Genomic DNA, 12,321 nt, shown 5'->3' on the forward strand with positions numbered 1-12,321 from the left:
ATAACCACTGAGGCAGATGGCTCCCTATAAGGAACGCTGAAAAAGAAGAAGAATAAAACCTGTAAAATAGTAAGAACCATGAGTAGAGATAAAAGTATAAAATACAAGTAAGACATATGAAAATAAAAATGTTCAAATAAATAAATATACAGTAAATATATAATAAATAAATAGAACTAACACAAATTTGCATAACTAATTAAATAAAAAGTAAAGTACGAATGACTTAAATAAAATTAAAAAATATATTAGGTAAAAGCCAAATCTAAAATGTGGATCTTAAGCCTGCTCTTAAAAACATGAACGTTCTCCGCAGCCCTGAGGTCCTCCGGCAAGCTGTTCCATAGACGGGGGCCATAATGGTGGAAAGATGCCATCCCATGACTTTGTGTCCTGACTTTGGGAATAACTAGGAGATGAGTGTCGGAGGAACTCAAGACCCGTGAAAGTTCATAGGGTAAAAGGAAATCTGAAAGATAAGAAGGCCCGATACCATAAAAACATTTATAAACCATAAATAAAAACTTAAAATTGATCCTGAAACACACAGGGAGCCAATGCAGACATTTTAAAACTGGTGTATTGTGAATCTGCCTTCTGGTCTTCATCAGGACATGTGCGCTAAATTTTGGAGTAGTTGTAATGGTGCAATAACCTTTTTTGGAAGACCAGAAAGCAGGGCGTTAAAATAATCTATACAACTTGTAATAAAAGCATGCATTAGCGTCCCTGTGTTGACCTGAGAGAGTATTGGGCAAACTGTAGCTATAATCTTAAGATGATAAAAACCTATTTTTGTTATCTCAGGGCATTTAATCGATCGCAATGATGACAATGACCTGAATGAATGAGAATATTCATTGACCTATTTTTGTTAGATTTTTATATGTGGTATAAAACTAAGTGCAGAGTCGAAAAAGACGCCTAGATTTTTTACTTGTAGTGATGGATTTAAAGACAATGATTGTAGTTTTGATATGTGTTTCTCACTTAGGGCCAATGACTAAAACTTCAGTCTTGTCCTGGTTAAGCTGTAAAAATGTATCTTCCATCCAGGACTTAATATCCAACATGCAATTAAAAAGAGTATCAATTGGTCTCTCTTCGCTGAGCTGCCACCTTATCGTGGTAGAGGAGTTTGTGTGTCCCAATGATCATAGGAGCTATGATGTCCGGGGGCTTCCATGCCCCCTGGTAGGGTCTCCCAAGACAAACAGGTCCTAGGAGAGGGATCAGACAAAGAGCAGCTCGAAGACCTCTATGGAAATGCAAAAACCGAGACTCCGATTTCCCTCGCCCGGACGCGGGTCACCGGGGCCCCCCTCTGAAGCCAGGCCCGGAGTTGGAGCACGATGGCGAGCGCCTGGTGGGGACAGGCCCGGCTGGGCACAGCCCGAAGAGGCAACGTGGGTCCCCCCTCCAATGGGCTCACCACTCATGGGAGGGGCCATAGAGGTCAGTGGCGTTGTGAGCTGGGCGACAGCCGAAGGCAGGGCACTTGGCGGTCCGATCCTCGGCTACATAAGCTAGCTCTTGGGACGTGGAATGTCACCTCGCTGGGGGGAAGGAGCCTGAGCTAATGTGCGAGGTGGAGAAGTTCCGGCTGGATATAGTCGGATTCACTTCGATGCACAGCAAGGGTTCTGGAACCAGTTCTCTCGAGAGGGGCTGGACTAGCTTCCACACTGGCGTTGCATGCAGTGAGAGGCGACGGGCTTGGGTAGCAATTCTTGTTGCCCCCCCGGCTCAAAGCCTTCACGTTGGAGTTCAACCCAGTGGACGAGAGGGTAGCTTCCCTCCGCCTTTGGGTGGGGGACGGGTCCTGACTGTTGTTTGTCCAAACAGCAGCTCAGAATACCCACCCTTTCTGGATACACTCGAGGGAGTACTGGAAAGTGCTCCCCCGGGTGATTCCCTTGTCCTACTGGGGGACTTCAACGCTCATGTTGGCAACGACAGTGAAACCTAGAGAGGCGTGATTTAGAAGAATGGCCGCCCAGATCTGAACCCGAGCGGTGTTTTGTTATTGGACTTTGGTGCTCGTCACAGATTGTCCATAACAAACACCATGTTTAAACATAAGGGTGTCCATATATGCACTTGGCACCAGGACACGCTAGGCCGGAGTTCCATGATCGACTTTGTAGTTGTGTCATCGGATTTGCGGCCTCATGTTTTGGACACTCGGGTGAAGAGAGGGGAGGAGCTTTCTACCGATCACCACCTGGTGGTGAGTTGGCTGCAATGGTGCGAGAGGATGCCGGACAGACCTGGCAAGCCCAAACGCAGTGTGAGGGTCTGCTGGGAACGTCTAGCAGAGTCTCCTGTCAGACAGAGTTTCAATTCCCACCTCCGGAAGAACTTTGAACATGTCACGAGGGAGGTGCTGGACATTGAGTCCGAGTGGACCATGTTCCGCACCTCTACTGTCGAGGCGGCTGATTGGAGCAGTGGCCGCAAGGTAGTTGGTGCCTGTCATGGCGGTAATCCTAGAACCCGTTGGTGGACAGCGGCGGTGAGGGATGCCGTTAAGCTGAAGAAAGAGTCCTATCAAGTTCTTTTGGCTCATAGGACTCCGGAGGCAGCGGACAGGTACCGACAGGCCAAGCGGTGTGCGATTCTGGACCACCATCCGCCGCCTCAGGAAGGGGAAGCAGTGCACTGTCAACACAGTGTAAGGTGAGGAAGGTGTTCAGCTGACCTCGACTGCAGATGTTGTGGATCGGTGGAGGGAATACTTCGAAGACCTCAAATCAAATCAAATCAAATCAACTTTATTTATAAAGCACATTTAAAATTTACCACAGGGGTAGCTAAAGTGCTGTACAATGGGCAGGTTAAAAGATAATACGAGAACCGAGCAAACACAACACAAAACAAACAGAACACGATAAAAAAATAAAATAAATAAAACATAAAAACAGGTTCACAGCAGGTGTATTATGGGGCGCCATTGCAGGATGGATATCACTCAGTGTTAAAAGCCATGGAATAAAAGTATGTTTTTAAGAGAGATTTAAAAACAGGAAGAGAGGAGGCTTGTCTAACACTAAGAGGTAGGTCATTCCAGAGCTTGGGAGCAGCAGCGGCGAAAGCTCTGTCACCTCTAAGCTTCAGCCTTGTGTCAGGGACTGTCAGTAGCAGCTGATCGGCTGATCTTAGGGATCGGGTGGGGCAGTAAGGCTGAAGGAGGTGGGAGAGATATGTTGGCGCGAGGTTGTTTAGACATTTAAAAACAAATAAAAGGAGTTTAAAATTGATTCGGTAACGCACAGGGAGCCGGTGAAGGGACGCTAATATAGGGGTGATGTGCTCACGTCTGCGGGTCTGTGTTAGCAGACGAGCAGCAGAGTTCTGCACAAGCTGCAGGCGGGCGAGGGAGGCCTGGCTAATGCCTACATACAGGGCATTGCAGTAGTCAAGACGAGTCGAGACCTCCTCAATGGTAGTGATGTTTTGGAAGTTAAAGTTATTGATATTTACAGTGTTGTGTGAATGTGATCTGTATCGTTCTCTGTTAATGATGATGGGGGAATTGATGAATTGCTTTTGGAAAAATTAGGTCCACGTCCAGTGTTGTGTATATTGCGGTCAAAAATAAAACCATAGGGGCCAAGACCAGGGGTACATCAGGGGCATGCTGCACACCTTACGTCAGGTTGGCAGATAAGAGGCGGCTGCCCTGTGTGTTAAGGTGAAGCCCATCATTACCAAAAAGATGTCTCCTCTGCCAGAAAGCATCAAAATTGTCAGTAAAAGGCATGTTGTGGGAGGCACAGGTGGATGCAGGCCAGGTATTCAGGTTAAGTAGTCAAGTGAAGCAACCTATTCCACTTCCGCAAGTAGGGGTGGCGGCAGAGATAAAAACACTCAAAAGTGTGCGATTTAAAGAATTAAAAGGAGCAATAAAATCACGCTTGAGCAGCTCCTACTGTTGTTAGCGAGTGTCATTGGTACCTGCGTGGATGATTACTCTTTTAGCAGGGCCAAACACAGGGCACATATATAGACAATCATTCACAGTCGTATTCATACCTATGGACAATTTAGAGTCTCCAATTAACCTAACATGCATATTTTTAAATGTGGGAGGAAGCCTAAATACCCGGAGAAAACCCACACCTGTGCGTGTAGAATCACGTTAGAGATTTGAAGACGCACAAAGCGTAAAGTTAGAGGTTACTGTTGATAGTAGTGTCAAAATTAGGGAAGTTTTCTCAGTTTCGAACAAGAAATGCATTAATTAACTTGAAATACCTTTCTGTTGAACTTTCTTTTGCATAGTGCCAACTCCGTTCCAGGGCCGGTCAGGTGTATAACCATAATGCACCTGATTTTAAAAACCAATCAATCAATCAATCAATGTTTATTTATATAGCCCTAAATCACAAGTGTCTCAAAGGGCTGTACAAGCCACAACGACATCCTCGGTACAGAGCCCACATATTTATATGCACAAAAACGTGCATATAAATTGCCTGTCAGCTAAACATGGAGGACAATTTTTATGATATTAAAGATGTTTTTCAAACTAATTATGGCCAATAGTGCGCTATATACAATACATCCATTCATGTAATATATTTCTCAAATTTGTTTTCATGTAAAAAAAAAAAAATCTAAATTGCATTTTGCCGTGGCGGTGGGCCACGATTAATTACATGTAAGAGATATGCTGATTTTACATGGGCAATTCATTACACAGTAACTTCCTAATGATAATCTAGATATTTATAATGTGTAAATGTGTTTCCGACTATAGGTGATAAATTCCTACCACCAGTGTTGGGACTAACGCGTTACAAAGTAACGCGTTACTGTAACTGCGTTAGTTTCGGCGGTAACTACTAATCTAACGGGTTATTTTTTATATTCAGTAACTCAGTTACCGTTACTACATGATGCGTTATTTTACGTTACTTTTAATGTAGTATAAAGTGTGTTAGTGTCGTAGTTCTGATTCTTCTTGTGTCACAAACCGGAGAAGAGAGACCTGCGCTCTGTGCAGGCCCGGCCCTAACCAATCTGGCGCCCTAGGCAAGATTTTAGGTGGCGCCCCCCACATCGGCAGTGAAGTGTATATACTCACAAGAAACCGAATAGCTTTGTCTTTGACCTTTTTTTTACTTAAAGAAAGCAAATTAACAATCAGAATTGTTAACAAGATAAAAAAAACTATGAATAAATAAATGAATACAAAAAATAAAAAATGAATATATGAAATACAATATTTTTTACATACATAAACAAAATAAAACGTGTCAACAAGTTGCATAAAATAAATTAAAAATACAATATAAATAAGGCACTGCACAAAACAAGATAGCAAACCAGTATGACTTTAACAACTATATTACAAAAAAAGGGGATCCAACAGAGTTCTCTATTTGTGCTTTTTAATATTGCATTAACTAGAATGACTTACAAAATACTGTACACCAGGGAGTACTGTAATTACCTAACGTTACATTATTATTTTCCATAACAATTTAGCCCCCTCCACAATATTAACCCGAAGTTAAAACAGAACTAGCTATTTATTGATTAGGAATTGCCGAATCATGTAACATTAGCTTAATGCTAAAGGTTACTATCACATTCTGTAACAGACAAATAATTTCATGTAGGCTAACATTACCTACCTGCTACCTCTGTCTTTTTCTCGTTTCTCCTCCTCTTCTTTTCTATTTTTTCTTCCCTGGGCACCTGACAGTTTTGGCCGTTTTGACATCTTGTGTTGATTTTTTTATGTGGTGACGTCCAAAAAGAGTCATGATACGGGAATGGAGGGGGCGCACCGTGCGGGGGGAGGGGTGTGTGTAATGTTGTAACAAATAATATTTCTATTAAATAGGCTTTACTTTGCATTTTAATTAACGTGGGATTATTTTATGTATTTAGAAATAATAGTACCAACTTTTTTATTTTTTTCCTCCAACATTTGTGGCACTGGCGTGGCGCCCCCTGATGGACGGCGCCCTTAGCATTTGCCTATACGGCCTATGCCACGGGACGGCCCTGGCTCTGTGTGTGTGTCTGAGTGTGGGGAGAGAGAGGAGGCGTGTCTGATCATGGCGGAGCTGCAGTCGAGTTTGTTAACATGGAGATATTTTCACTACTTTTCTTTTGTCGAGCACAAAGAAAATAACATTTTAGTTAAATGTAAATTGTGCTTTGGATCAAAGATCCCATCTACTGCCCAAAACAGCAATTCAAATCTGCTGAAACAAGCTACATAACCAACATGCTTCGACGTAGCTAGTAAAGAGAGACAGAGACTCCAATGCCACTTTCCCTCCACCACTTAAGGATTAACTCTGCCTCTGCTCATCATTCAGCACTGAAGGTACACACTCTGTCAATCAATGTTCTCTCTAATTGTTCATGTGTGTGAGCAAAAGCAAAAACTCCCTGAGCATTCAGTGGAGCCTATGTGAGCAACATCAGACGTGCACGCTGTGGCTACACCAGCAGCACACCTGTCCCAAACCTGACTAAATAACAAGTTCAATCTCCATCCATCCATCCATCCATCCATTTTCTACCGCTTGTCCCTTTCGGGGTCGCTGGAGCCTATCTCAGCTGCATTCGGGCGGAAGGCGGGGTACACCCTGGACAAGTCCCCACCTCATCGTAGGGCCAACACAGATAGACAGACAACATTCTCTTATTATTATAATCAAATGACAGCAGTCATTTCCTTTTCTAATATAAGTGTTTAGGCCCACTTACAATGACAATAACAACAAATATTGTTTGTCTGGGTGGAGGTCCTGCTTTGGAAATAATTTGTACCCCTTTCAGACATTGCATTTAGACTAAATGCATTGTGAATGTTTTAATGGGAACTAAATGATTTAGTTCCCATTAAAACATTCACATGTTGCACAATGAGATGTAAGCAGGGGATCATGTGTACATTCCTGCAACTTCCTGTTTGTAAAAAATATATTTTTATTAGTATTTATTTAATATACTAATAGCATTTCATGATTAATATTTATAAATTAAGATTCCTAATAAATGACACTAGAATAAGCACACATTTGATTGGTAAATCATAGTGTAACAACCTGGAATGACACTTTATGTGTGGTGTTGGAGTTGTCCGACTTTTTGTGTGGCTGTAAACGCATCACTGGCTAAGTGCCATATGTGCATGTGTTGGCGCAAGTGAGAAAGAGCGAGCGGCTGCTGTTGATATAACAAAGTTGCTTTTGGTCTGGTTTGTACTGCAGAAAATGACCATTTTTGCTATATATCATTTTTTTTACTAATGTTTTGGTGATGTGTTTATGGCCGACAATAACGAGTTTTGCTCAGTAAAGTGATGGATGGAATTCATGTCCTCAAAGCGTCTCGACAGACGTTACAATATTTGAACAATGATGACGAAAACTGTTTTCTCTGTCGTGTCGAAAATTGTTATGCACTTATTTTTTTATTTGATTTTGTGCGTGGCATAGATTTGCCGTGCGCAGAGGACGCTTGAGCAGTGCGCAATTGCACAGGTGCGCACTAGGGATGTGCGTATCGATCCTGTGGTATCGATATATCGATACTCACACGCTACTCATTTGGCATCACTTTTCTGAAAAAAGTATCGATATAAACCAAAAAACGGCGTGTGGGGGGTGCAAGCATCACTTTCAGATGTTTTTGATTACTTACTTAACTTACTATGTGCTGGGACACCCCTGTACCTGGCAGAGTATAGAGCTGGCCCAGTCACGTGACAGGAGACAGCGAATGAGCGTCGTCAACGTGCAACACACACACAGCCAGCCGACAGCGATGCAGCCAGGCATATCCAGTGTTGTCCAATTGTTGACTTAAAACAGGCATTGTTTTTTTTTTTTTTAGTAATGTTTACTGAATATTTTTGTTTAAATGATTATCCTAAATTCAAATAATTTCCACACAGGAGAGTTTACTGTTAGTTGAAAATTGCTTGAGTATTTAAAACAAGATAAGAAAGAGATACAATTTGGAGATTCTTCATCTTTGCATTACAGTTTTATTTTTTTCCAAGAAAATCTTGAATATATGATTGAATGTGATTTTGATTTTAATCTGTAACATGATTTCTTACATTTCAAAAACATTAGCCTATTTCATATTTCATTAATTGCTAATTATATCACAAACTTTAAAAAATAACTGCAGCTTCTTGCAATTCGGATTTGACTGTTAATTGGAAAGCCCTAATATTTAATTATTATTATATATAATATATAGTTATTATATATAATATTTAATTTATTTTTCATATTTATGTTATGTATTTTAATTGTACTTTTATTATATATTGACCATAATAAATGTGGTATAAATGGTCTGTATTTGTCTTGTGATTTGTCTTAAATAATAACAATAGTAATAATATTTTTGACTGGCAAAAAATTGCCAATAAGAAATTATTGGTATCTGTATCGGTATCGATGAAAATGCAAGAAAAAGTATCGGTATCGTATCGAATCCTAAAAGTGTGGTATCGCCCATCCCTAGCGCGCACCTTAGAGGGAACGTTGCTGTCAATTCTCTTATATACTCTTTCATCCTAGACTTCTAGAGTGTTTGACTATCACATCACTCTAAATGTATAGACTATAAAGTTCACAAACATAAAGAGGGATTCTAGTGGGCCAGACCAATCTTTCCTTATCTCTAAACTAAAACTGGGGAAATGTGTAGAGTGTTCTGAGCTTCAGACATGATTTTGTGTCAGAATTCTTTGAGGAAAAAATGCCTGGTTAGGCTTTGTGTATGTAGTGTGTGCCTTTCTTGCTTTACAGCTATGCTGTTATTATGCTGTTTGTTACTTATGTATGTTATGTTGCAGCTATTTAAAATAGTTTTGTCAATTTGTTCTGGCCAGAAACAAATTGGCCTTTGTAACATATCTTTGTCTTTGTGTGTTGTATGTAGACCACATTGCTTAGCAGAGTTCAGTGATGCAAATGCATGTCAAGTTGATCAACAGATTGTATTATTCTCCAGTGCAATAACAGTACTGAAATGAAGGCTAAAAGGGCATTAATGGGAGCTTTAAAAAAAAAAAGAAGAAAAAAAACAACAAAACCAAATAGTTACTTTTCAAAGTAACGCATTACTTTTTGGTGTAAGTAACTGAGTTAGTAACTGAGTTACTTTTGAAATTAAGTAACTAGTAACTATAACTAGTTACTGGTTTTCAGTAACTAACCCAACACTGCCTACCACTATAGTATAACTGCGCATGAACACAGCTAATGTTCATAAAATTCAATAGGTTTCTGTAAGGGTAGTTGGTAAATTCGGTACATACTATCCCTGAGTTACTATGGACATTAAGAAGGCAACAATGTCAAGTCATGGTTCATCATGTCACAGTCACTTTCTATCAGCATAATTAGTGCTTTGTCATAAAAATAAAAGAGAAGGACCAAGATTTCAGCCTGAGTAGAAAAGATGCCCAGAGGCTTTATGATGGCCAAGACTGTGTGAAGTATTTCTTTTCTTAAATTAAACAGTTAATGACCTAAGAATATGTGTGAAATAGATCCTGAGAAGACTTTGCAGAAAGGATGTCTATGAATAGAAATGTCTGCATTTAATTTGCTAATCCATCATTTCAATTGTACTCTGTAACAAAGGCAGAGAGGAGAGTAGCGGGGCATTCAGAAGCAATGGAGCATACTGAGAGCCGAGTGTGTGGTTCTCCATAGAGCAGGCCAGGCCACAGCCTGTGGCCCTTGGCCCTAAAAGCCCAGCTTGTGCTGGATAGAATGGACTCCGATGAGCTAAGGGGTAGGCAAGACTATCTCTTCATGTCCAAAGAATTGTTCAAATATGTTTGACTAATTAATCCAAAGCTCTCGATTCCTGCTACAATCTATTTGTTCAAATCATCTCCAGCACTTGTCATGCGGTAGAGTAAAAAAAAACATGTGCCTGTAACAAAAAAGGCTGCAAAATAATCCATTGCTGGATGCAGATAAGTCAAGGAGGAGAGCTTTTTGAAATCCTTAATGCTCACCAAACACAATCGAATGAGCTGCTCCAAACATTAGAAAGGTCAGAGGAATCTTGAAACACTCAAAGCGCAAACTGTACTGTCAGACTGGCTTTCAGCAGCTTCATGGGAAAAGGAAATTTAAGGCACTCTCTCCTGCGTGGAAAAGAGTTTGCCAGGAAGATTAACCCAGCTTCCTTTTATAGCTTCTGCGAAGAGGTTAAATCACATATTAGATTGCCTGAAATGTCTCCTCGTAATTAGATCAAGAATATTACTCTCCCCTATTTTCTTTCGCAGACTGCAGCTGATCAAAGCCTAATGATGGTGTCAGTGCCTTCGGCAGTGCTGGCTGGATAAATCTCCCCATCGGGACGGCAATCTGTCAGAGCCCCAAGCTCTGCTAAACAGCACAGGACATGAGTGGAATGGGGCTTGACACAAAATATACTAAATGAACCACATCCTTTACCAATAAGATACCCATCAGCAGTGCCGCGTTAAAATTCACAACGATCAAACTTCTTTGTTTTGGCGGCAACCTTCTTGTTTCTATGTACACAGTCAGATGATGTGCATACAAAAATAAGTATGTCAATGAGTTCCGTCCTAATAAAAATGACAACACCAACCGTCAGCATGTCTTTGTTGTTCAATACCAGACCAGATCCAAGCAGCACCTGGTCTACTGATGGGGCGTAGGACTACCGGCTATTAATTACAGAAAGCTGACACCCAAATCCTGGCAATGAGAGCCGGGAAGTTTGCTACTCGACAAGACAAATGCTTGCCTGTCACACAGAAACACGACCTTCATCAGGACTCCCTTACACATAAGTACAAGAATGTCTTTCAAACTGGGCCCCCGACTTCCATCTCCATCCCATTCTGCAGATGTAGCACGACTTAGGGGACATTTTCCAACTAATGCGAAATGGTTGTGCAGTGGCATGATAAAGGTTGACATTTTCCTAGTCTAATTCAGTGCTTCCTTTGTAAACAACCTTGAGGCGTTATGTGTGCACACAGGCTGCAAACACATTACACATAATGGTCAATTTCATTATCTGCTCTCAGACTGAATGGACGCAAACAAAAGGTGGAAATAGCAGTAGATATGCCAATCATTTATCGTTGAAAGATGTCGGACAAAAGAGAAACTGAGACCCGGACGGCTTTTCTTTTTGTGTCATGTTCCATGTCCGTCCCTTGCTGCTACAAAATAGGGGCCCCGTGACAGGTCTGACCCTAATCTTAACCCCATACAGGTGGCAAAGCCTGAACACAGGAAGCATGTAAGTCTTTCACATAGGCCAAGGTGAAAACTCTGTTCTAGCTCAAAGAACCTCTTACAGATCATTTAAAAATATATTGGGACAAATCCAAATAAAAGGTGGTAATCATTTCAATCAAAAAGGTCCTCTAACTGTAACAATAATAATATAGTATAGACCAGGGGTGGGCAAACTTTTTGCCAGGAGGGCCACATTGGGTTCTAAGAGCAGATGGATGGAGTGTTTGTGTGAAATAATATAAATTACATGTAAAAGCCATTACGTGAGAGGATTTGGCCTACAATCATGTAACATATCATGAGTAGGCAGCAAGGCTCATTGTACAGTTTTTTTTTTCAAATGCATTAATTTCATTTGATTAAGAATAAACACAGTAGAGAAATTCACAGTATACACTTGATTTACTTGAATTATTTACATTTGATTATCACAGAATAACAGCAGAGAAACTCACAGTTTCAGTGGGAAGAGGGTTGTTGATCTCCCTTTTTGGCCAATGCATCAAAGTCTGGAGTGAGTTTGGTTGTGGCAATTCTCAGGATAGCTCCGAGATGCTGGTCAGTCAACCTGGATCTGTGACGGGATTTGTTGATGTTCATGACGCTGAATGTCTGCTCACAGACATAGGTCGAGCCAAATAAAGTTAGCATCTCCTGTGCCGTCTTCCGGAGGTTTGGGAACATGGCTTCGTTGACTGCTTGCTGGCGTAGTTAGCATGCTTGGTAGCAAAGTGGCGGCTGATATTGTACTCTTTGTAAACCGCGACAGTTTCTTGGCATATCAGACACACAGCCTTTGATCGGACTTCAGTAAAAAAATATTTCGTTGTCCACTCTGCATTAAATACTCGGCACTCACTGTCCACTTTTCTTTGCTTTGATAAGCTCATTTTACAGAGGGGCTCACAGGACAAAGCTAAAGAGAAGAAGGGAGTAATATCCCACAGGCCAAAAAGGTCAATGAGCGCCATGTAGTGGGGAAACGCGGTATTACAGGGATATGGTGAAACGAACGAGGTTTACCGACGATAAT

General features: G+C 41.1%; 1 protein-coding gene across 2 annotated transcripts in view; it reads right to left on the reverse strand.

Moving 5' to 3' along the window:
- The window catches only part of LOC133650690 (protein FAM222B-like), a 121,671-nt gene that overhangs the window by 80,342 nt on the left and 29,008 nt on the right, over nt 1-12,321 (reverse strand). The window contains exon 1 of one of the 2 annotated variants that reach the window (XM_062048239.1): nt 11,744-11,977. The exons of the other annotated variant lie outside the window; for it this stretch is intronic. The gene's annotated coding sequence lies outside the window, so the exon portion shown is untranslated. Of the gene's footprint in view, nt 1-11,743; nt 11,978-12,321 lie in introns of those variants that run through there. 2 annotated transcript variants of the gene reach the window in all.

Source organism: Entelurus aequoreus, linkage group LG05, assembly GCF_033978785.1.
Source record: "Entelurus aequoreus isolate RoL-2023_Sb linkage group LG05, RoL_Eaeq_v1.1, whole genome shotgun sequence".
NCBI lineage: Eukaryota > Metazoa > Chordata > Actinopteri > Syngnathiformes > Syngnathidae > Entelurus > Entelurus aequoreus.